This window comes from Triturus cristatus, chromosome 1_2 (genome assembly GCF_964204655.1).
Source record: "Triturus cristatus chromosome 1_2, aTriCri1.1, whole genome shotgun sequence".
Taxonomy (NCBI): Eukaryota; Metazoa; Chordata; class Amphibia; order Caudata; family Salamandridae; genus Triturus; species Triturus cristatus.
In genome coordinates, this window is record NC_140580.1 from 609,228,007 (window position 1) to 609,252,333 (window position 24,327).

The following is a 24,327-nucleotide window of genomic DNA, read 5'->3' on the forward strand; positions in this document are numbered from 1 at the left end:
AACATCAGGGCATCACCCTGGTGGTTCAACATCTGGCGGGCTCTCTGAACGCCAGAGCAGACTAACTCAGCCGCCGGTGCATGATGGATCACGAATGGCGTCTAAACTCGGACGTGGCACAAGGCCTCTTTCGGCAGTGGGGAGAGCCTTGTTTAGATCTATTCGCCACCGAAAAGAATGCGCAATGTCAGCATTTGGAGTTTCCAAGGCGGCACTCGCTCGGGGATGCCTTTCGTTGTGAGTGGAGTTGCGGTCTGTTGTACGCCTTTCCGCCTATACCACTTCTGCCCAGAGTGCTGAAGAAGATCAGGCGCGACCGGGCCCAAGTCATCTTAGTGGCTCCGGATTGGGCACAAAGGTACTGGTATCCCGAGCTACTCAGTCTGTCAGTCGATCCCCCGATACGACTGCCTCTTCAGGAGGACCTTCTGTCGCAACAGCAGGGGACGGTCCTCCACCCGAACCTGTCCAGTCTCCACCTCCATGCGTGGAGATTGAGCGGTGACAGTTGATGCCATTTGACTTGCCTCCTGAAGTCTGTGATGTGATTCTGGCAGCCAGGCGTCCCTCCACAAAATCGGTATACGCCTGCAGGTGGGACAAATTTGTGGCATGGTGCACAGCAAAGGCTGTGGATCCCCTTTCCGCCCCTCTTTCTGAGGTTCTCCTCTTTCTTCTTTCTTTGGCCCGGAAGGGCTCTCCTCTGGGCACCCTAAAAGGTTATCTCTCTGCTATTTCTGCTTTCTTGCGGCTTTCTGATCAGCCTTCTCTTTTCAAATCCCCTGTTGTTTCTCGCTTCTTTAAGGGCATTACTCACATGTGTCCTCCTGTCCCTTTCGTAATGCCTCAGTGGGATTTGAAACGGGTCTTGACGTTTCTGATGTGCGCTCCCTTTGAGCCACTTCATAATTGTCCCCTTCGTCTCTTGACGCTTAAGACTGCTTTCCTGGTAGCCATCACCTCTGCTAGAAGGATGAGTGAGCTCCAGGCTCTCTCTTCTAAGCCTCCTTTTCTTTCTGTCCATCTGGACAAAGTTGTTCTCAGGACTCCTCCTTCATTTCTCACTAAGGTGGCAACTGCCTTTCACATCGGGCAATCTGTTACGTTGCCCACCTTCTTTCTGCCTCCGCATGCTTCGAAAGAGGAAGAGAGGCTCCACCGTCTGGACCCAAAACGGGCGCTGTCCTTTTATTTGGACCGCACCAAGCAGTTCCGGGTGGACGACCAACTCTTTGTTGGCTACGTGGGCGCTAAGAAGGGACGGGCGGTGCACAAGCGGACCATCTCTCGGTGGGTCGTTTTGTGTATCAAAGCTTGTTACTCCTTGGCTAAAAAGGAACCGTCTGTAGGGCTGAGGGCACGTTCCACTCGGGCCACAGCGGCGACAACTGCCCTGGGCCGGGGAGTCCCCTTGCAGGACATCTGTCAGGCAGCAACGTGGGCCTCGCTGCACACATTTGCTAAACATTACTGCCTGGACAGCCAAGTCCAGAGAGACGGCTTCTTTGGTCGTTCTGTTCTCCAGGACTTTCTAGTGTGATCTTGGTTCGCAGACCCACCACCGGGGTTGGTATTGCTGGGGTATCTATTCTAAGGTGAGGAATCTAACTAACGTGTTTCTTTCAGATGAACAAGTTACTTACCTTCGGTAACGATATATCTGTAAGAAACATTAGTTAGTTAGATTCCTCACCGACCCACCCATCCTCCCCATTCTGCGAACAGATATCTAGGGTTGAGGTTATCCCTTTCAGGGCCCTAGAACTTTTTTGCCACCAGTGTCGGTCTCTTGCATGGCTCTGAGTTCCTGGCGCGGAAAGCTATGTACAAGAACTGACGTCAGCGCCCGAGGGCGGAGTCTAAGTACTCCGACGTCATCCCGGCGAACGACGCCGACGGCGGACGCGTAGCCGCAGACGACGCCTAGCGACGCGCAAGGGTATTGCTGACAAATCTTTCCGGATCCAGCCTGATGCCTGAGGATTTTCTAAGGTGAAGAATCTAACTAACTTATGTTTCTTACAGATATAACGTTACCGAAGGTAAGTAACTTGTTCTTTAATGTTTTTAATGGGACCCACTATAACAACCCAATTGGTTTGCTTTTAGGGCTTTTTCCCACTGTGTTCTCATTCCAGTGGCATGCTTCATCATAAAGTCCCTCACCTCAGATATTACAATCGTATCTGGGCAGGCTCAACCTTGTGAGTTCAAGGGATCTCTGAGTGGTAACGGGATTGGACTGTTAACATTGCCTTACGGTAGCCCCAGTCGCATACAGAGTTCCTTTTGTTCTTTGGGCGCCTAGATGAGGTTAAAAAGAAATGATTGATACTTCCAGTGGCATTATTATGTACTCTGCATCAAATTGTGCCCGACTTGTTCCTAGAGGTGCCCTTATTGGGTCACTTGGCATTGATCGGGAGAAGACACTAAGATCCCCTATTAGTGTTACTTTGGATAGAGGAATTGCATCTTACTACAGCATGTAATATGGTACAGAAATACTCCTCATTCATTCATCCATTCTTGCATGCCGCACACTTGCATAACCTGCTGAGGTTCGACAGTCTGCTATTTGTGGGCAAGATAAAGACATATTGTCAGTTAACATAAACATGCTGTGATCATTCATGTCCACTGCAATGATTATCTGTGGCATATTCTTCGCACCTGTGATTCTCCGGCCATGAAACAGACCATTCTTATAATCTCACATTCATTTTCAGCACACTGTGGGGAAAAAACACTATTGTAGTGAATGAAAATTTGCCTAGCCTTGGAGAAGGTAAGTGTAAATTTCATTAAGGACACGGAGGCAAGGATTATGCTTTATCCTTCTTCCCTTTAATAAAAAAATGTCAAACAGCAGCCATTACGATAAACTATATTTTCCATTAACACCAGGGAAAAAAACTCAGTAACAAATTTCATTAGTCCTTGTTAGTGTCCGTGTTCCAGTATCCACAACCTTCTTTGGCACTTCCTGTTTTCCCTCTTTCTTCGCACGAGTCATACCACTCCTTTCTTTTCATGCATCTTTTTTCGACCCATCATTTCCTAGAAAGACAGTATGCATCAGAATCAGCAAGACAAAGGTCAGCTTGTCACACATCAGAGAGAAATACTTGCACAGCTACTGTTAAACATCACAAAACTATCATAGGACATGTAAACAACGACAAAACAAACTACTTACTCCCTTACGGGTTGCTCTGCATTCATCCTGGTTGCTGGGCGGGATAATCCTCGCCTCTGTGTGCTTGATAGAATTGAAACTTACCTTCTCCAAGGCTAGGCAAATGTTCATTCTATGTCAGGACTGGAGGCGAGGATTATGGCCCTTCGAAGCTTATTGACCACCACCTGGGCGGCATTCAGCACTGGTTTGAAATAAAACCTCTCAAACATGGAGTCTGAAGATCTGTCTGCTGCTCTCATGAGGTATTCTAAACGAGCACCCAGACTGAATGCTTTAGAAGCCATCGCTCCTCGTGCTGAACGGGCCCCACATACCTTAGTGTTGACACCCGCCTCCTGCATTACCAACCTGACCCAACGGGCTATCATGGGCAAAGAGACCATCTTAAATGGTTTTCTGAGTGCTATCAGGAGTACTTTGCCCGGCAGACAGACTTCCTCCGTAGCCTCCTCATAGGCCTTAAGGCATTTCACCACACAGAGTTTTTGGGAATCAGTGAAAGCTGGGTAAAAAATCGTGCAGGTATTCGACTTGGTTTGTCTACTCACCGTGAATGTTACCCTGCCCGGGGAAAAAACTCTAGCCGTGATACCTAAAGCTGGCACATCAGAGACTCTCCTGCAAGATATGAGGCACAACAACATAGCCAGCTTCGCTTAAATCGCTTTTCGCGATAGGAACCGATTAGGTTGCCATGATAAGAAAAGTTTCAATACCAGATTGACGTCCCAAAGGACCGCCTACTATGGTTCCGGAGGAAGAGACAAGCAGATCACACTCAGTAACCTGCAGACAAAAGGGTGTTTGCCCACTGGTGACCCTTCCACTGGAGAATGCCCCGCCGAAATTGCAGACCGGACTGCATTGATTGACTGATACTCCAAACCCTCTTCTGCTAAACTTGCCAAGTAGTTGAGTTCGTGAATCAAAACTGAACCCATGGGATCCACTTCCCTTCGCAGACATTAGCATACCCATCGCATCAAAGCGAACCGGTGACGCTTGGTTGTACTGTCAGCCCAGCCCCGTGTCAGCAAGACCTCAGCGTGTCGCGAAAGGCCTGGGAGTCTCCACCTTTGGCTGTAATCCGCCATGCCATGAGGTGTAAATAGCCTTCCTCAACCAGGTGGTGGGACTCGCTGTTGGGATTCATCAGAATGTGGGGGAATCGAGTTGGAGAAGCCTAAGAAAGCTCCAGAAGAACCGGAAACCACAATTGCGACCTCTAGAGCGGCGTTATTAGCACCACTGTCGCTCTCTGCCTGCGAACCAGGGCTGCTGTCCGCATGATCATCGAGAAGGGGGGAAAAGTGTAACTGTTCACCTGACTTCAATCCTGGATGAATGCATCCTTCGCTTCCGCCAGCGGGTCTGGTCTCCCAACTGGAGAATTGCGGTAGCTGGTGGTCGAGGCAGCACGCAAACAGGTCGATAAAGGGCCCCATCGATCAACCAACAGGCGAAAAACCTGCGGGTCCAGCTTCCAGACACTGGCATCCCGAATATGGCAGGAATGCCAATCAGCTACCTGGTTGTCCCGGCCGGGAAGGTATTCCACTGTCACCGAAACTTGGTTGTCCAGGCAGAAGTTCCAGAATTCCTTGGCCATGTTTGCAAAGGCTCTGGACCTGGTATCCCCCAGGTGATTGATGTATATCACCGCCGAGACATTGTCCATCTTTAGGAGTACCGAGGACTGGATCCTGTCCTTGGTCCAGCAACAGACTGCGAACGACACTGCTAAAAGCTCCAGCAGTTTATGTGCAGGTGGTGTTCTTGAGGTGACCAATTTCCGCCGGTGGAGAAATCCCCACACCGAGCGCCCCAGCCTGATCTGCTGGCATCCGACTCGATCACCAAGTCGGGAATAGAAACGAAGATAGCACTTCCGTTTCAGGCCTCCATATGCGTCAGGCACCACTCCAGCTCCTCCTTCACCTTGTCTGTCAAAGGAACCATCTGCAAGTTCGTGAGGCCCCTCAGTAGGTTGTGCACCTTTAGGGGTTGCAGGACCCGGTAATGTAACGGGCCGGGAAAGATCACTTGGATCGAGGCTGAGAGCAGGCCCACGAGGCGCGCAAACTACCTCAGCGAGGTCCGCTGTCTGGCCAGGGTCTTGGGAATCTTGTGTCGAATCTTTGCGATCTTGTGCGAGGGAAGGCTCAGAGAGGATGCGGTGGAGTCTATTACGAAACCCAAAAACACTGCTTTTTGTTCGGAACGAGGAGTGACTTCTGTTCGCTGATCACGAAACCCAAGCCTTGCAAAAGGTCTACTGCTCTCTGAAGGTGCAGCCTCAGTCTCGAGGGGCATTACGCAAGGAGGAGCATTTCGTCCAGATAAATAATTTGCCAGACTACTTGAGCGTGCAAAAACTCCACCACCGGTTTGAGGACCTCGGTAAAGCACCACGGGACAGACGAAAGACCGAAGGGCAGAGTTAGAAACTCTTAGCCCTGGTTGCGCCACAGAAATTGGAGAAAATGTCGGCGGGGAGGGAAGATCGGAACTGTCAGGTATGCATCCGTCAGGTCCAGGCGCATCATCCAATCGGATGGAAGCAGCACGTCCCTGAGGAAATGGATACCTTCCATCTTGAAGTGGCGGTACACAAGCCACTTGTTAAAGGCTTTGAGGTTGATCACTGGCCTCTGTCCCCCATCGGCCTTGTCGACTAAGAAAAGGTTGCTGAGGAAAACCCTCGGGTGAACCTCTGTGTGGTAGATTGCTCCTTTCCGCAGAAAAGCGGACACCTCCTCGTCTATCATCGCTGCATCGGAGGCAGAAAAGGAAATGGGGTGGGGTGGAGTGGGGAGGGGGCGGTAAAATTGGCAGGAGAGCTGTAGAACTCTATTTGGAAACCCTGTACCGGCTGGAGAACCCAAGCGTCCCATGTAATAGTCTCCCAAGCTAGCCGACCCCCCCACCCGCAGCTGCACTGCGGGCAAAACCCCATTGGAACTGCCGCTGTTGCTGCCTTTGTATCCTCCGTGGCCATTAAAACGCTGCCCTCTTGTTGGGTAGAAGTTGTTAAATTGCAGGTTTGCCCAATACTGCCCGCGTCCGGAGCCTTGCCCCCGGGGCTGTGGGTTTTGGGAAGAGAAAAAGCCGGTTGAGCTGCCCTGCCACGACCGGTCCATTGGAAAACCTGAGGGTGGAAGAGCCTTTTGTTGTTCGTCTGGGCCTTGTCCAGAGACGTAAACATTGCCACAAACTTGCCCAACTTCTTGACGAAAGTCTCACCAAACAAACCCCCCTGCAATACTGCCCCAGCCTCCGAGGAGTCCACTTTAATCAACAAAGATTGACGCCGTTCCATCGACAGGGCGCAGTTAGCGTTCCCCATAAAACAAATGGCGCGTTGCGCCCAGGCCGAAAGTATGTCTGGGGCTATCAGGGAACCAGACAGCCGGATTTCCTCGGCCTTGTCCAGAATCTTGGTCATGGGACCAATTGCATCTAGGAGCTTGTCCTGGCAAGCCCACCAGGACCTGTATTTTCCCTTTTTTTGATCCTTGACAAATTTTGCCAGAAATGTGGCCATCTTAGCATCGATATCTGGGGTAAGCGCCACCTTCCCTTCTAGCGTGGGGCGAGCTTATTCGCTCTGAGTCTACTGTGGGCTTCATTCTCTAATGACTTCCTAAGGCGACCTGCCACATACTTGGCCACTTTAACAGCAGCTGTCCACTCAGCTGACCTCGGGTGGACAATACCATACAGGTCGAGCATATCCGACATGCGCTCCTTGGGAGGTTCTCGAGGACTTGCCGGCCGCCAAGATCTAGAGAAACCCGCTTCCTCGTCTGACTCTTCAGGGTAGTCCTCATCCTGGGGCAGGGGCGTATCTGGCTGGGGGTGGGAACTGGCTCAGCGGTGGGATGGTCTTGAAGGGGCTCTGCAGGAGATGATTTAGCTAGGAAGGCCTTTTTGAGACACACAAAGGCGTCCTTATCTACCCCTTGATTACACTGTCTCTTAGTGGGTGAGGGGCCGTCCTTATTGCCCTGCTCAGGGCCCTTATCAAGGGGAGGGCTAGTGTTGCACCTGTGCCCGACTGCGCCATCTTAGCACACTCTTGCGCTATCCTGTCGGCTAACTTATGCTCCATGGGCGTCATCAGGTTATTGACTGCCTAGTATATGGAGATATCAATGGCTTCGTAAAAATTATCGTCCCACTGGAGGTAGGCTAAGGAGTCCTCCTCCTCATAGTAACCCTGCTCCATTCTTAGGTTAGGGATAATATCTATATGGGATGGAAGAGACTGAGGCGTCCCTAAGGGAGCAACCACACACAGTTCGTGAACGTTTGGGCTGCGGGGTCACCCCAGAAGAATGTCGGTGGCCAGCGGCTCACAATTTAACGTGGTGCGTGCCTCAGGACACCTAGCACCCTCTGGATTCACAGGGTATTGCTGCCTGGGAACGAGGTGCCCCTGCTCGGGTCAATTGACCTAGCTCCAATACTGACCCTTATTTATTTTCAAGGGGCGTTGCAAAACCGGGGGCACCGCACCACTACCGGCCCAGACGGGCGTCTTAAACAAATGCTGGGGAAAATACAGACCCAGAATCACTGGGCGATTCCAGGCAGCCGGGGGACACGAGCAGTAGCAGGCTGAACGGAGCGTGTTTTGAAATTCCCTCACAGGAAGCATGCTCTGTGGGCAGCACGTCGTAGACACCCCACAGCGCCCTCAGGCGGGCAGAGGACTGCAAAGGGGGATCACGTCGCTTAAGGAGCGCATATGCGGTCCCGCGACAGCATAGGGAATCTGACAGGAAAACCTACAGGTTACGGTTGCGCCTCCGTGCACGGCGCAGCTCCAATAATGCAAAACCCAATTACTTCAAGAGAAATGAAAATTGTACTTAACTAGCTGCCGCGCAGCGAAAAAAGAGGAAATGCAGGAAGTGCCAAGGAAGGTTATTGATACTAGAACACGGACACTAACGAAGGACTAATGAAATTTGTTACTGAGTTTTTTTCCATGGTGTTCATGGGAAATGTAGTTTATCGTGATGGCTGCTGTTTGAAAAAATGTTAAGGCGAAGAAGGATAAAGCAGAATCCTCGCCTCCGGTCCTGACATAAAATCTATAATCATTTCATTTATTGTATTCCAACCCCATGTATAGTTTGAAAATAATCCGCAGGAAAGTAATACATGCCAAAACATGCACTTTGCTGAGATATAGCTCATGCTGACATACTTTCTACGTGTCTGATATTTGCCCAATTGGCGACAGGGGATGGTCAGCCTTGTAGTCATACTCTCAAAATAAAATAACTTTTCAGATTTCTTACTGGTTTGTGTTAAGCAAGTTGCAAGGAAAGAGAGGGTTGTCACTGCTATGCAGGAAAGAAAGGTATAACTTACTCAGTGACCGAAGTGGGCGGGATCGGCAGGGCACGGCTTGCCTCTACATTTTTAATTTAATAGAATCCACTCCCCTACTTTTTTATTTTAAAAATGCATCCCAGGACGTTTGAAATAGTCCAGGCTTATAGATAAGGGATGGGCGGGGGGCGGGGTGGGCAGAGAATGAAATGGACTCTCTCTCTCTTCCTTCTTGCCCAGAGAAAACAAGGACAGTGTCCACTTCTCCTGCTCTGACACTGTCAAATGCCCCATCTCTTCCTCTTATTCCCTCTCTTTCTGTCTGTCTTGCTTCTCCTCACTTGCTGAAAACCATGACTTCATGAAATGGCTCTTGCCCTGTCTTTCCTATGCTTTCCTTAATCCGTTCCCTTGTGAAATGGATCCAAAAAGAAAGAAATACTTTTGCTGGAAATTACATCTTTTTCTGTAATTTTTCTATCCCACAGTGCAGCCTAGGACAGAGAGGAAAAAAAGGCTCATAATATGCGAAAAACAACGAAATAAATCAAGACAGAGTGGTCAAAGTGATCAGATTGGGTTTTAGTCACACCCAAACACATTAGTGCCACTTTACAGAGTTCGCTAGTCAAACGCTACTTGTTCCCCGGGTGGGGGAAATGCATCATTCCTTGAGGTACTGCAATACCTGGTTGATGCGTGGAGCGGAAAGCATTTAATGGTGTTCAGGGATGTGGTCTTTTTAAAGCATACTGCTTCCCTTAGTAAGGATATAAGCAATGGACATTTAAACAGGTCCCTTCCGGGCCCTGTAGTCATGTCCTTATCTTTTCAGTCAAAAACACTCATTGATTTCTGAATAGTGAGTCTGAAAGCGTTAAGGTAACCAATGTGTTCCTGATAACTTTTCACATGCTTTACTTAATCTTGCATTCTCTACAAGTGTTTGCTTCTTCCAGGATGGTATTCCTTTTTTTTCAGGCAGCAAAGTGCTCTGGTGTACATAATTTGAATTGAGTTGTGCCAAGGTGTTTATAACGGGCACAATTGTTTCTCAGTGAGGCAGTATGGTGTTCAGTGGAGAAGAGGATGTGGCACTCCAGGTTCAGCCTAAATGACCAGTCCACTCTCCTGAGGGAGCGCATTCCCATGCTAGACCTTAGGAGCCCTGGCGTCTTAGCACCAGCAGGTGGACCCTAGCGGAGGCAAGTGTGGGTTAACCTTGAAAGCCTGTCCACCACAATGCAAACTGAAGTTCACCTCCAGTCTTGCGGGCAGGCTTACGAAGCAACACACCTTAGTGTGACAGTGGCTTGTCATTGAGGTCACAGGACCCTTGAGCCCAGTCCACCTCTCTCAGTGGCACCTCCATTGGCCTTGTTTCAGCAGTAATAGAGCAACTCACCAGGTATTTGCAATGCAGAATTTGCACGCACGCCAAACTAAGTTCACAAACTTCACGTTCTCTCTGCTTCATGCGCAAGGACTTTTAACGTGCTGCCTGCTTTGGGGCAACTGGAATTATGCAGCAATAGAGTACAAAATTATGTTGCAGTGTTGGCTAAATTATGCAGCAAAAAATAAGGCTGCTGCGTAATGCTGTACATTTTCTGATACTTTATTATTTTGACACATACTAACAGTCTTTGCAAAGATTTTGCCTCAGTACCAGTGTAGCCTTCAAATGCAGCAGTGAGAAAGGCGACCAGTCAACATTTGCTAAGGGCCCTCCACTTAGCCGCAACACAATACACATTTTTCAGTAAATTTTTAATCCGTTGGAGCAACAAACAATTTTGTAGTTAAGATTGCCAGATTATGCAGCAGGTGATGTATTATGTGGCAAATATGTCAGAGCCATAATTATGTAGGAAACACTTGCAAAGTAGGATATTTTGCCATTCCTGTTTGACCTGCTCTTGTGGAAAAAGGAAGGAGAAGTGCTGATGATAGAAACTACATTACTCTGAGACAAATGGCTTGTGATTCTACTTTTAAGTGTATTTTGGGCATTCTGTGATTGGAAACGTATCCCATTTTGTGAATGTATTTTAGTGTCAGTAACACTTATTAAACCTTAATTAAACGTGTATCCATTGGTTGAATTAAATAACGAAATAGGCTGTGACTGGTTAGTGAAATGCCAAACAAATACTAAAAATTGGGATGTTTTCCTCATACTGGCCACACCTCTGACTCCGCCCACTGACCCAATTCTCAGGTTATTTCCACAGTCTGATTCTCCGCCCACAGTTCCCCTACTCCCCCCCCCCCCCCCCCGTTCGACCAGTGAACTTACTACTTCAAAGGGTCCTGACCAGCGTCTTCACCTATGGTTTACTCCCAGTAATGTTAGGATCGTCCTAGCATCTTTTACTGCAACCCTGATCTATTTCTGGCTCCGGTGATCGTAGTCATGTGGACTGTGTGTCGTACCACATGTATACGCGTAGTATGCTGTTTTCGTGCCTATCAGCGTTCTGTGTAGAGGTTGATACCTCTGTGCCTGCTGTTATCTCCCCAAGTATTTCTACCCTCAACAAGTAATTTCCTTACAACTATTCAAAATTGCTAAGTTACTAATGCCTGAAGGCATATAAACAAGAAGGATCATCATTATGCAGTCATACCCTATCAGTTTTTGGGCCTTCTAGGTATATTTCTTCTATGCTGTTTTTCCTGCTTAACCACTTCGTTTAGTATAGAGGGCTGTGCATCTCTGCCTCCTTCTATCTCTGCCAGTATTTCTACCATCAGAAAATAGTTTTCTTACAAACCTAATAACTGTCGAAGCGGCTCTGTTCTTGATGCCTGATGCAAACGGCATAGGAGCAAGAAAGGTGGTAATAATGCCGCCAAATACTGTCCTTTTTTGGGGGACTTTGCCTGGTATAATATGTTTTCTGTGTGCTGTTCATCTATGTTGGTTTGTCCTGTCTTTCGACCGGGGAGGCCTTCTTGAGGGCACCATTAAAGTGTATCGGGCATGTCAACTTTTTCTGTATTTACCTGATCAAGTCTTTCTAGTTAAGTCACCAGTTGTAAATTTTTGGGAAAGTAAATGTGTATACATATCTCTCTCTCTCGATATATATATGTATGTATCCCAAATGCGGTCATGCAACGATGGCACGCTCCGCAGCTGGTGCAAGCGTAGGTAATGACCGTTTACCCAGTTTACTTCAAACACTAACTTCGTAAACCTTATTAAACTCCAAATGTTTATTTTTAAAGCATCACAATCGCACTGATGTGTTTCGACCTTCAAGAGGTCTTTCTCACAGTAGGTGAGTCCTTTCTCAATTTCCTCTTAAATACAAACAACCCTTCCTGACCATAATGAGGCATTCTGTGATGTGTACTCCAACTTCAACAGTATAGAAAAAAATCATACATGTGTGGGCTATTGTGGGATAGTGGGTTCTTGTTGCAGTACCCCCTCCCACTTTTTTCCTTTCTTTTGATGCAACTTTGACTGTAGTGTCCTGGGACCCTGATAACCAGGTTCCCAGTAAAAGTGTTCTTTCCCTAAAAACTGTACCATGATTGGCACCACTTTAGATACCCCTCAAAGTCCCTAGTAAATGTTACCCCTGGTACCTAGGGCATGGGTACTGAAGAGGGTCCTCTGGGACTGAAGCACCGGTTGTGCTACCCCAGGGACCCCTCACCAAGACTATTCTCTCTGCCGTTGCAGGCTGCGTGTCTTGGTGCAGAGAAATACGAAGAGTGGTCGTTGCACACAGCCCTGTGTGCCAAGCCACCCGTTCACTGAATAAGATATAGGCAAGTCATCCCTACTGCAGGCCTTTAGCCCTAAGGCAAGGTGCACTATATCCTAGGTATGGACAGATCAGCATGATAAGATATGCCCCTACAATGTCAAGTCTTTTCTGAGATGTTGTAAGTTCACAGGGAAGCCATAAATAGTACATGGACTGAATGCTTGTCAACACGAGTTTCATAGCTCCACGAAGGCTTTTCTGAATCCTAAGGTGTTTCATACCAAATATCTTACCAGTGTTGAATTTATTAATAAATTCACACAGGAGACACTTGTAGAGGGTTCCCTGAAAACCTAGCAAGCTTGGTGGGGTCCTTGATGTTTTCACCAGCCTGCCACTACCAGACATGTTTCTGACATCATGGGGTGAGAGCCAGTGCTCTCAGAGGACAGAGACTAAGCCTGCTCTGGGCAGAGGTGCTTCACACTTCTCCCAGGACAAGATGGCCTTCTTCAACAGGAAGCTTCAAATGCGATGCTGCCTTTGAAATACAACCCATGAACCTCCAGATACTGGGGGAGGCCAAGCATCCTTTCCTGCTCTACTTTTGGTGGGAGGTAAGGTGGGGAATTTGTTAGATAAGGAGGAGGGTACCCACTTACCCTATAACACCCGTAGAGCGGGGCAGACAATGTGAACCTCTCCTGAAATTCTACCATCTTGGGATGGTGGGGAAACATCCTACAGGGCTAGGGTAGTGCTTCTCACAGGAAGTGGTCACTAGAGAGTGGAGACACCTTAAAGATAGGTAGTCCGTTGGCTACTACCTGTCTCCTCTTGTAATGCCCCTAAATTCAGTATTTAGGTGTCACCCTGAGACCTGAACATTGTATTTGACGGAGAGGAGACCAGGACAAAGAAGACTCACTGCACAAGAACTGAAGCCCTGCTGTAGAAGAAAAAGGCATCAATCCCTGCCTGGTGCTCCCAGGATTCGACAGTCGCTGCTGCTGTGTTGTCCTGAAACGTGAGAGGGCTCCAAGAACTGGGGAGCACCTCCAACCTTCAAGAAATCGCCAAGAAGCTCCCTTGGAGGAAAGATATCACTCCCCTGCACACTGCAGGCACCTATCCCATGAAGTCTGGTTTGTTGGCTTGTTGCTTCACGATGACCTCGACACAGCACCAAAGCAAGAAAAGGTACAGCAGTTCTGGGGGAGCAGATCTTTCTCCCCACCAAGTTTGGAGACACCAAGACCTACCAGAGCCGCAGCGTACCAACAATACCCAGGGTACTGGACCCCCAATGGTAGACACAGAAGAAGAGGCCACTCCGTACTCCCACAGTACCAAAAGCAAGCACCTGTTAAGGGACGTTTAGATACCCGGGACCCACTTCCTGAGTGGGCCCGCTGCCCTGAGATTGCCTCTCCAAGTTGCCTGCTCCTGACCCAGAGGACCTCAAGATGTCCGATGCCCGGCTGACCTGGTTGCTCTGCACCTGGCACCAGCACCCATCATCCAGCTCTGCTCCTGTGGTCCCAAGGTTGTTGCGACCTCCTACCGCTAAGGAGACCTAACTGACTTACCTGTAAGTCCCTCTGTGCAGTGCATTTTCAAGTGGCACCCTTCGTCTTCGTGCACTAGCTTCCAAGACCTCCGCATTCTTACCTTAGAACTGTGTTCGTTGTCTTAAAAATTATATAAAATATAAATAGTATTTTTACAAATTGGTCTTCGACCTATTCTTGTCTGTGCCTCATTTACTGCCTATGTGAGAACAACAAATGCTTAGCACTACCCTCCTTACTGCTCCCCACACTACCACAAAAGGTTAGTATTATCTACTTATACCTCTGTATGCCCATTAGGGATTCCCTGGACTCTGTACAGTGTACTAAAATGAAGTACACTATGTAGAGAGCCAGTTCCCTACAGCAATTCACACAGATGTCCCTACATAATTATCATGTCTCATACTTATGCCTGATTTCATCATCGGTAACACTAATTTAAAAATAAACATCTGGGGTTTGATAAGGTTTACTAAGTGCAGTGGAATTTGATTGTGTTAGATATATTGCCAGTAGGTAGTTTTAGTTGGGAACTAGATCCCATAGACAGAGTGTTTGTTGTTTTGCTAATAACTCTGGCGCCATTTGACAAATCTTCACGCAATTTTCAAAACAACTTTACCCCTCACTTCAGCTGCAGCCTGGAAAGTGTGGGTGTGATCTGTCAAGCGGGGGCTGAGAGAGTCCCAAAGCCCTTTTCCCCCCCATGCTTTTTCCCATAGAGATTTTAAACACACCTACAGCTTGAACCGCTGAAGGTAATTACAGCAAATTTGGCAGAAAGTTAAATCTTGGTCAAGAAAGAGTGGTTTTTGTAGATTGGTGTAAATGTGTTCTGTAGTTTTGGAGTTATGAAAGAAAAAAAGATTAATGTATATGTAGAGACGCAGATCCATCGTGTGCGAATCCATGCGCCACCAGGAATTCCATGATTGGCTGACCTGAAAGGAAGGTCGCGGCTGCCATTTTTTGTATCGGTGTTGGAAAACGAGGCAGCATCTGTCAGGCCTGCACAAATAACATGACTACATTTGTCCTTCACTGGGAACCAAACACCCAATTGTAGCGCCTGACTCTCAGAGGGTAGCGTTGCAGAGCAGTCTGAGGCTTACTCAAGGGAGGTGATGTGAGCTAGTATTCGCCATTTGCAGGTGCGCGAAAATAACACTCAATAATTGATTTTCCAATCTGTACTTTGCTTTATAAAAGTAAGAGTACATTTATTAAACACACACACCACTCAATACTATGCACCAATTTACAAATATACATAAGCTGTTGGAATTAATTTGTGACATTGCATAACATCTCCACCCCTCCCGTGGGGGGTTGGCGTCTAGTACCACCACTCCCATGTAGGCACATCATCTTGCCCCAATGCAATTAGTTGAACATAAGCTGGGGCATGGACCCTGCGCACTGGCACCATCCCAGTGGCGACCCACCCCATTACCTCAACAAGCATTAAAAATGGGTACACCTGCCTTGGTGACACAACCCTGACTGAGCATCTCCTACTGGCCATAAAGTATGCACCTGATATCTTAAGGGCTAGCAGTCTGGGGTCTTCACCTAAGTGCAGCAGCAAGAATACATGTTTAAGCTCCACTTTATAATGATAGTACTCATAACATTTGGGTATCATTATAATGCATTGCAATTACAGCCCCTAAAGGCATTACAGATGAAATGACAGGATTACGCATATACAACCAGACACCCTAGCAGGAATGTTTGACAACATAACCCCACTTTGCTTTTGACCTTGCTTTTATCATGTACTTCATATTAAACATGTGAACTTCAGTCCCTCTAAAAGAAATAACCATTAGTAAATGCATTTTGGTGCAATTACACCACTTCACCTCCAGGGATGACCTTCTCTAGACATCCCCACCTCAGCCCTTCACTCCTTGATGCAATTCTCTAAACACCCTTAGCTGTAGAACAAAAGTTCCAGCCCAGAAGGTGTTAAATGCTAGCTGAGCCCTTGAGGGGTTATCCCTTTCAAATCCCCAGGACACCTAGGGGGACTTGTCTCTTCATGCTGGGGGGGGGGGGGGAGACTGTGCTTCTCCAACAGCTCCCGCAGCACCTTTTCACCATTGAGGGTGACCCCCCTCCTCTGGGGGGCCACCATGCACCCATGCACCAATACGGCAGACTTCCAAATGCCTGGCAAGGCATTATGGCGCGATTGTGCTCCTGTTCATGAATATTGTATGAGCGGCTCTCCTGCTCTGCCGGGGAGAGCCGCGTTGATGCTGCCGGAGGTCTTCTGCCGCGTTCCAGCCAGGTAATGTCCTGCGGCTCGGAGAGCCCACACCCGGCTGCTCTCACTGATTTTCCCGGGGCCCGGTCCCACACGGGCCCGAGCACCACGCCTCTTCTCTGATGTTCTTTTGGGGGGGTCCCGGCTGTCCCCGCCGGCTCCCCACGCAGCCAGCACCCTCGTGTGCTGCCGCAGGAGCCGGCTGGGAACTTCTGGTCTGCCCACTCCGGCGGGCAGATTCGTTCTCATGCTTCAGTCTGGCTGGACTGTGGGGAAGTGCGGCGGCACTCCCCCGGCCTCATCCCCTTCGAGGACCAGGGATGGGGTCCCGGGCCCCCGGACATCTTCGGGGGGGGTGCAACGGTGCCCCCCTACATCCTGGTCTCTTCGGGGCCCGAGGATGGGGTCCCAGGCCCCCTGCGTGCCAGCACTCCCCGTCTTTTGCGGGTGCCAGGGTAGGCTCCTGGCGCCCTGCTTGGGGTATCTTTAAGGGGAGCGCGATGGCGCTCCCCGACTTGGCTTCGGGGCCCAGGGATGGGGTCCCGGGCCCCTGAACATCTTCGGGGGGCGCGACGGCGCTCCACTGCAACTAGTATCGGCGGGAGCCAGGTTGAGCTCATGGCGCCCCGCTTGGGGCCCTTTTCAAGGGGAGTGCGACGGTGCTCCCCGACTTTGCTTCGGGCCCCGGGGATGGGGTCACAGGCCCCCGTACATCTTTGAGGGGAGCGCAATGGCGCCCCCCCTCCCTCTGGGATCACCGGGGGCCAGGGTGGGCGCTTCACGAGGAGCGCGACGGTGCTCCCCGCCTTTACTTCTTTGGGGGGCAGCCCCGGGACCTGACCCACCACGGGGGCATCTCTTGAGACTGGCGCTGGAGCCCCACGCACTTCGTCGTCTGTCTTCTTAGGGGCAAAGGTTACCTACCTTTCGGGGGCCATATCTCAGCCCCTGGGGGTTCTATCTGCCCCATTTGCGCATCTTCTTGCTCCTGGTGGCGCCCTCCAGCCACTGGGAGCACTCTCCTTTGCCCACCGAGTCTCCAAGAGGGTGCATTCTGCCGAGAGCGGTCTTCACTGGCTCCCTGCACCAGCCTTTCACCTGGCTCTCCTCCTGGGTCTCTCTTCTCCCTGTGCAGAGGCCCCTGCTTCTGCACACTGGTCCTTCTTCTGGTGCTGTTAGGGCTCTGTTGGGCAGTCAGGGGGTCTCTCCTTCCAAATGCCCATTGCCAGGCTCCAGCACCTTCCGCCTCAGCAGACCACACCCGAGAGAGCGCTTCTCTTCCTGTGCAAGTTCTTTTAGGTATTTGGGGAGGGGGCTGGCAGAAAGTCTCTGCTTGCCCTATCACACAGCGACACATCACTTCCCTTCCCCTGCTCCCACCTTGTCCAGCCTCTGGGTTTGTTCAAAATGGCGTTGTCCAGTGTCTCTGGCCACATAGTTCCCTTCCCCCAGTGCTGCCTTCACCTTGGTTCAGCTTGGTGCCTGGCACCCAGCGACAGCTGCTGATGGATTAGCCTGTAGCTCCACCTATCTTCTCTCCTTGGAGGGAAGATCTTTGGTCTGGGAAGAAAGGTCATTAATTTACCCTGCCAGGGCTAGTCCCCAGCCAGTGACTCAGAGAAATATGACAGTTCTGGATGACCCAAAAGCAGTACAAATATGACTTTGGACTCTGCAGAATACTCTTTCTCACATCTGTTACAGTGAACTTTAGTGCGTCTGGAATCTGTAGGCCTTATGAAACATGGTCTCCACATCCCCATAAGGGAATAATGAAGTGAAAAACACAGTAAAACACACTGGCTTTCCCTGGCATGTTTATTTCCAGTGTATAAAGCCTATTCCATGTCACCACCCTATTCTGCATAAGTCCTGCCACACCAGTCTATCTGCACCTGCTCCTTGGCTGCGCACGCTAGGAATCTCCCCTGCGCAGCTCTTACACATGTGCACACGCAGGTACACATGTGTCTGCATGTAACCAGCCCGGTGTCCCTTACTCCAGCTGCTGCGCAGTGGCCTGGTCAAGTCAGGGGGGCACCACTAAAATCCCCATGCAGTCTCTTACATCCTGAGTTCACTGTGGGGGAGTCCCAACTTATGAGACTCCCCCACAGTAAAAGCTCAACAATTAGGTGCTCAAAAAACGAAAATTCCGGGCGGCCCATAGTGTCAGAACCACCTTCTAACAGTCCGGACTCGGCCCTGCAGGAAAAATAAAAGTCAAAATTCATAGGTAGTGTCAGGGTAGAGGTACCCTAACCCAATGGGACTGATAGAGGGGTCTGTGAAGGATCCCTCACGGGCAATGTTTTGTTCTGGGCCACGCCAGGATCTGCTGATTTGTTGCAACCCTATCCCCCGCCCTTGTGAATCCGCAACAGATCTGTGGTTTCAGACCCCAATAAAAAAATACACATACACACACTCAGTGACCCACTCACACACACTTTCACACAACCACTCGTATATCAGTACGCCCACTCACACACCCATACAGTCACTCCCAGAAAACCACTCAGACCCCACGGCCACTTACTCACACACTCGTATAGCAAAACCACAGACACACCTACTCACACACCAATCAGAGACCCACACAGCTACTTACTCATTGTACTGCTAATGATTTGAAACAATAGGACACAACTAAACTCAGCACTCCGAAGAGCAGGCGAATGTACCGCTGCACCTTTTAATAATACACGTACAAGAGAACTCCGCATTCTCAAGATGAGGCAAGGAAACAGTTTCAGGGTCATTTAAAATGAAACGTGTGTATATATTCAACACTTTTAGAAGGAAGGCAAAATGTATTGGTTTATGCACATTCCCAAATATCATCCACAAGGGTAATATATGTAAATAACATAGACACAAAAGAACAAGAAAAACATATGGCATATATACATGGAGCAGAGAAACGTATAGCTTATGTACACAAAGTGAGTAAGAAGAATACATCTCCAATTGAGTTGTCAACATTGTGGCCAACTCGGCTGAAGAAGCCCTTGACAGCCAGGCAGAAGTCTTGATCGGGTCCCTCAAAGTTGCTTGTGGCAACACGTCTGTTCCACAGCGAGCTCCTGTCTGAGCGCCAAGATTTCATGCCTTTAATACCTTTTACTCAACCTGAGGAGAAGTTTCCTGAAATCTCGCCCCCTTTCTTCTGTTACAAAAACCGAGCTGACCATACTAGTCTGTGTCAGGGTCAAGACAGAAGCTGGTCAGGCCCCTGTATTTTGACTCCAAGACAGAGCTGTACATTCCTCACATTTCTCTGGCAACAACAATCTCTGCCCTGAAAGGTACCAAGTGCGCCACCACACAGCATGTTCCAGTTCACTCTGCACGGTGAGGAGCAAATACAATTGAAGAGTGAAAATATCTCCTCCCCACCCTGCAGCTGCTTGAGAACACCAAAAATTGAGTTAGTTACACAAGATGAAGTCAATGTATCAGTGTTTTTCGCTTCACATTCCATCCATTGACTCTATACGGGTATGCTCAGACGTGAGTCCCGTGCTCTCCATGGCATTGGAATCAAGCTATCCTGGCTGAAGAGGAATCTCTGTACTGGGGTGAATGTATGACATTGTTCTGCATTCTGTCCATCAGCAGTTCTTTTTGCATTTGTCATCCCGAGTGGGACGGATATGCTCAGACGTGAGTCCCGTGCTCTCCATGCTACTGGAATCAAGCTATCCTGGCTGAAGAGGGGTGAAACCCCGAAACCGGTCCTAGGATGCTTGTTTCCAGTTCAGGGAGGACCTGACCTGGCAGTTCGGGCTGGACTGTTCCCATGGGGCACAGGGTCAAGACTGATTTGCATATGGCTGGGTCCAAACTGGAATGGCATATTGAGCAAAAAAACAATGGATTTAGGCCCAGATCTCTGTACTGGGGTGAATGTATGACATTGTTCTTCATTCTGTCCATCAACAGTTCTTTTTGCATTAGATTATAAATGAACCCCAGAATCACAATGTTCACCAAGCTGAACAGGTTCCCTTATATTCCGGACATGCAATGGTGGATGTAATGGGAACATCATTAACCCTAATCTAGTAAAAGTCCACGGTCAACCTGTTATATTTGCTGCAATATGTGCACGTCTGCTGTAGGTGGTATATAAGGGGCTAGTAAGGTAGAACACGTAAAGAGCATGCTTTAGGTAAGTTAGTAGCAACAAAGCGGTGTTGTGGGATGTTGCTCATGTGCACGCGGGCAATGCTAAAAGATGTGGTTCGAGCAGACCTTGCTCCTCCTGGGTAGTGTGGATTCTCTGTGGATGTCACCTGAAATAGTGATGTAATATATCAGAAGCTTGTTAAGTGAATCGCAACAATGCAGTGCTGTGGGATGTTGCTCAAAAGGTAATTTGAGGTAAGAATGCTTAGTCTGGTTGTTGTGCATTATCTCTGACTTGTGTGAAACACCTCAAGTCGTAGTATGTGGCTTGTGGATGGAACCCTTAACTGTCTACACGAAAGAGCATGACTTGATTCTCCTGGTTAGTTTAGCTCACCCCAGGGGATCTCATCATTCAGACCCATAGTATGGGATGTGAGCCTGATGACCCAGCTTTTGCACACAAGGTGACATGAGTTCTCACATCATTTTTCACCACTGCTCCGTCTGCATTTGTGACATGAAATGACTAGCAGTACATTTACGGGGGAGGGTGTAGCTACTAGGCACGTGGAAATATTATCAATGGTGCTCTTCATGTTCATTAAGCAAATGTATGACCTTTTAAGGACTGTCTGTGCAAGATAGGACCACTTGTTGTCAGGTGGATTCTGCAACGATTGCAGTCTGTGCTGCCTGCTGGTAACTTCGGAGTAAGGGGCCCCCAGTCCCTCCCGGCCCCAATCAAACATGACCAAACACAGTACAGCAAGCGCAAGCAGAGCACAAATGCACCATACTGTGATCTAAAAGAACAGAGAACAAACCAATATTATTCATTCTCGCATGTAACATAGATCTGCAGGCTCATGTTCCCACTTCTCTTGCCCTGGTTTCATGATTAACAGAACATTGTCCCTTCTTGTTACAAAAACTTCTGCTTGTTCGGGGGGGGGGGGGTACTATTTGGAGATTCTACCAACACTTTGGCCCCTGGATTCTTGTCAGTGGAGCCAAACCCTCCTGCCTCTTGTGTGGTGAAAAGGGCTGAGGCAGTCCCCTTCTTGAATATTCCTCTGTATAATGGCATAATCACTATTTGAGCGATTCTGTCTCCAGTTTGTATTCACAAATCAGCATCTCCACTGTTCAGTGGGATAACCGTGATCTCATCTTGATGGTCTGCATTAATCACCCCTCCCAGCACTTGAATGGCTTTGAGAGCCAACCCAGTCCGAGGGGCGATCAATCCGAAGTGCTATGGGGAATCGACTTCCACTCCTGTCTCAATGAGTACTATATCTCTTGGTTTGAGTTTGTACAGTTTCAATGGATGCAAATCAAGACCTCCAGCCTCTGGTGTCCTCCGGTATGGAGCCAAGGCATAAGAGCTGTGTCCCAGTACAGAGTAGTATTAGTAGCCACAAGAGGCTGAATCTGCAAAGCTGGGGTTAGCATCCACATCAAAGGGGTCTCTGCATTTGCTAAGTGTCTATTATTGAATATCTGTAAAGCTTCATTCAAATGGTCTCTCCAGTTTTTTAATAACCTGTCAGATAACTTTCACAATTAATCTTTCAGTAATCCATTCATTCATTCTATCAAACGCACAGCCTGCGGGTAATATGGAATGCGAAAGACCCACTCGATGTTGTGTTGTGCACATTAATCCTGCACCAATTTGCCTTTAAAATGAGACCTGTTATCACTTTGGATCTGCAACGGAATCTTATAGTAGAAAATCAAGAAGTCTAACGTTTTCAATGTGTTCGACTGAGTAGCACCTTTACATGGAAATGCTATAAAATATAAAGAGTATGTGTCCACCCCCGTGTACACACATTGAGATCCTTGACTAGTTGGCATGGGCCCAATGTAGTCAATCTGCCAGATCTGTGCTGGTGATTTTCCTCTGCCTAGCTGACCTCTCACTATCTGTGGGACTGATCTGTGTTGGGTATGCTGACAAGTAGGACACTGCATGGTTGCGTTTTTTTATAACATCTAGGGGAATATGCATCCCTCTATTCTCTGCCCACCTGTTAGTGGCTTTTTTTCCCAAATGTCCACACTTCTGGTGTGCCTGCTTAGCCACTCCCACCAAGTCCGAATCTTGTGTTACCATCACCGCCTCTGAGATATTAGCCTTTTCATCTGTAAGGGAATTAAACCAGCGGTCGAGTGAGTGTGGGACAGTGTGCATCTACTTGATACACAGTAACTGTGCTTTGTGGTAACATTTCCCAAATCTCATGCCACAACTCCTTACCCCACGCTTCTTTTGAATGTAGCATCTAGTTATGAGCATGACGTGTGGGAAGCAAAATGACTAGCTCATTGGCAGTGGACCGCGAGTCAGTGTATATTTGACACTTTCCTGGCAATTGTTGTTTCAAGGCTTGATACACAATATATAGTTCTGCAAACTGGCTACTCTTTCCCTCTCCAGTAGTGGTCAACAATTTCTTGGTCACAGGATTGTTTGACACCGCTTTCCAGTGCCTCTCAGCCCCCACATACCTAGCTAAGTCATCAGTAAACCACACATGCCTCGTATCCTTTGAAGCTAATTCTGAAAACTGGTCACTCCACTTCACAGGGGAACTCCTGTATCTCAGGCACGTCATGCAACACCTCTGTATCTCCCTCTGGGGCTTGTGCCACCTGCTCATGCAACACTGCAGTGCATTTTAGACCTACTCGGGGCCCTGTCCTGTATGTGCCATTTCCACTTGTAATGCTGGCTTTTTGTGCATGTCGTATTCTGTGAGTCTTGGGGGAACTCATCACCCATTTAATTATAGGAATTTCTGGTCTCAAAATCACATTGTGCCCTAGGGTCAACTGCTCAGTATCCACCAGGGCCCAATAACATGCAAGCAACTTTTTTTCAAAGGGAGTATTCTGCTCTCCAGCATCTGGTAGTTTGTGTCCAGAATCCTAAAGGCACCCTTGTCCTTCCTTGCTTCTGCCACAGACTCCAATTAGCATACGGCCCTTGTACTGTCACTTTCAGTTCAACATCCCACTCACACTGGCCACATATCCAAAGCAAGCTGTATAGCCTCTTTGGCCGAATCAAACGCAATTTTTGGTGCTTTTCCCATTCAAACTCATTTTTCTTTCACGTACCATTATACAAAGGGGCCAAAATCTGACTCAAGTGAGGGATATGCGATCTCCAAGAACCAAACAATCTAATGGACCTCTGATCTTCCTTCTTATTTTGTGGCACAGCAAATTCTTTGATCTTCTGTCACACTTGTGGCACCACCTCTGTGTCCATGATGCCATTGGATACCTCAAAACTACAGATTTTGAGAGGGTCCCTGTACTTTTGAGGGATTTATCTACCACCCTTTACTCTGCAAATGTTCCACGATCCTGTCCGGCTAAATCTGCACTTGATCTTGTGTCTCCCTCTGCATCATCACGTCATCAATGTAATGGCAAAGCTTTACCCCAGGAATAACTGGTACCTCTTCTAAGTGTTCTGCCACTAGCCGGTGGACTATGCAAGTACCCATGAGGCAATTTTTGTAACGTAAGCTGCTTACCAGCCCATGAGAAAGCAAATTGCTCTTGGTACTCGGGGGCTATTGGTATAGAGAAGAAAGCTTGGGCAATATCAATAGTCACATACAAAGTCTCAGGATGCTTCTGTATTTTCTCAATTAAGGTAATCGTATCTGGGACAGCGGCAGTCAAGGGAGGCATGTGCTTGTTCAATTCTTAATAATCAACTCATGCGCAAACTATTGTTACTTTTGAGCACAGGCCACTCAGGGTTATTCCCGGCAGTAGTGATTGGAATCGCTACCCCTGCCTCTATCAAGTGTCAAATGGTGGCACTGATCTCCTCATGCCTTCCTGGAATTCTGTACTGTTTCAAATGAATTACTTAGTAGCCTGGGTCACCTTCACTGGAGGAATCTTCAAGTGGCCCACCCTTTTATGCCAGCAATTGAAATGCACCTCTTTGATCCAAAGTGATATCACCCATCCTCCAAATACAGTCATTCCCTTCAAAATATTAATTCCAATAATGCATTCAGAGAGGGGCTCGATCAAAATAGTGTA